Here is a 2,606-nt window from a genome sequence, read left to right as displayed (position 1 = left end):
CCATGTTTGTTGTTGTGGTTCAGACGCTATGTTTGTAAATTTGCTAAATAACGACGCTGAATATGACGTCACAATGTACTGTTTACATCGATTGCGTTATATTTCCCGCGTTCAATATATAGGCGGATCAAATGTCCAAAAAATATAATGCTTTGATACAGCTCTGTCCTCGTGATAACTTCGGGTTATTTTTGTCCCGTTTTGGATATAAATATTAATGCCAAAACTTTTTTGCTTCGCCCTCAAACACGGTCACACCGTAAAACATATTATTTTACATATATGAACTGATTAATGTGGACAAAACAAAATAATTTCGATCAATTCTCTTCAGCTAAATCACCCCCCCCCTCTACTTTTTTTTATGGCAATCAATTAACACCTGAAATGAAAGCTTGAACTGATGAATTAAATCTTTGCCCCCCCCCCCACCCATTATTATCCTTATTAAGGATTTTGAGCTTTGGGTTGTGTTAAACTTATTTTTTTGGGGGGGGGGGTCTATAAAAAAATTGCCACCCACCCACACCCTCCGCCCTGGTGATGAGTGCCAACTACGGGGCCTCTCCACCTACACTGTACATGTATAGACAGGACAGACTATACCAGTCGGGTCAGGTATAAACAATACATTTCATTACAAATCATATTTCCAGTTATTAAAAGCGAACTTCTTTACTTTCATGCGAATTCGGACGTTATTATTATCTGACTTTCATCTTTGGTGCAATTTATGTGATTACTTTCAGTATTTAAGCTATATTTCATATGTACGTGTAACGGTGTTAGGAGTGGAGTGCGAATGCAAAGAATATTTCTGCATTTAGATACAGTCAACATAATTGATTATGTTATGATTTTAACAAGATCATTCATTATCTAAAAGCATTTTACTATTACCTCCCCTCTCCTCTCAATATAATGTTTATAATTATCAATTTCCGGTATTGAATATGGCTGCTTCGAATCCTTTCGCATGGATTTAGAATGTAGAATAATACGCTGCATGTAATGCCTCGTTCACACGAAGAATTTGATTCGCATTAAACGTAAGTTAATGCATATTAAATCTGAACCGCATTCACACGGAGATTTTAATGCGCATTAGTTTACTTCGAATTAAACTTTACGTTGCGCTTTAATGCGAATTAAATTTACTTCGCAATAATTCCAATGTTATTTATTACAAGTGTTTTGATTGGACAAAAATAAAGCTGAACGAGAGTTTATACATCAATAAATCCGAAAACGCGATGTATTCATACACGCCTGAAAACAAATAACATAGTGCGGGGAAACTATTCAAATTTTTGCAATTGTTAATGAAGTGGATGAATTGGAATTATAAGAATCAAACATTCTTTTTGAAGAATGTATCGATGTGTAAACTCCGGCCATTTTACTCTCAAACTTAACATAAAAGTGCTTCGCACTTTTATTCAGTTTGTGAGTAAAATGTCTGGAGTTTACACATCGATAAATTCTTCAAAAAGAATGTTTAATCCTATATTAGCTCCGTGTGAACGCAAAGCGAAGCTAATTCGCATTAAATGTACACGCATGCGTAATGGCATATTTGCGTCACATGCATCATACCCGTGGTCAGCTATATATATTAATGTTAGATTTGTGCGAATAACTAACCAAAATGATAATATTCACTAAAAACATGTACAAACAGCATGTCATTAAATAATGTCAGACGTAAATCTATGCTCTGCATAGGCATACTGAGTAATATATAAGGAAGAAATTGCTTTTGAATAAGATAAAAATGTTTTAAAATAGTGATAATATTCTCTTATTTTACATTTTAACAAATATGCCACTCATTGTTAAAAATTCTTTTTATAATATATGACGTCATAGTAGACTTATAATACGTATTAGTAATTAAAACTTACGTCACAACCGTAGTCAGCGGAATGGTGAAAGGGACGTTCCGATGTTGTTGGGTTTTTTTTCTTTTAAAAATATCTATAAAAATAATAGTATAGTCAATCCTTTAATTCATTTCCCGCACCCGTTAATTTAGAGATGCATACGAATTTAATGAGCATTAGTTTACCGCCGTGTGAACGCTATTTGATTCAAATTAATTTAATTCTCATTATTTTGCTTCGCATCAAATTTAATGCGAAGTAAAATTTAATGCGCATCCGTGTGAACGAAGCATCAGAATAAAAAACAAAAGAAAGACAAGAAAAGAACATGCACATTCTTTTTAGCTCACTGGGACGACTATCCGGAGAGCTACATGTATTGTCGTGGCCCCAGTGTTGGCGTCGGCGCCACTTTAAGGAAAAAACTTTAATTCTGCAATCTGTCACCATAGCAACCAGGACTCATATCAACAAAAAATGATTGATACATACTTCTGGTCATCTGATATGAAATCATAAAGTTATATAAGACTTTTAAAATAAGATAACAGGGACCATTAATGGCAAACATGTTTAGGTATCTACCAGAATGAAAGCTGTAAAAGCAGGAAAAAATGCACAACTTGAAGTATTAATATATTTACTATTGTCAAGAGTCCAAAGACAGATTTTTGATATATCGTAAATATACTTTTTCTCTATAAGATGAAAGTAATTTTGAAT

This window comes from Ostrea edulis, chromosome 3 (assembly GCF_947568905.1).
Source record: "Ostrea edulis chromosome 3, xbOstEdul1.1, whole genome shotgun sequence".
In the NCBI taxonomy this organism is placed as follows: Eukaryota; Metazoa; Mollusca; class Bivalvia; order Ostreida; family Ostreidae; genus Ostrea; species Ostrea edulis.
This window is presented reverse-complemented; position numbering follows the sequence as displayed.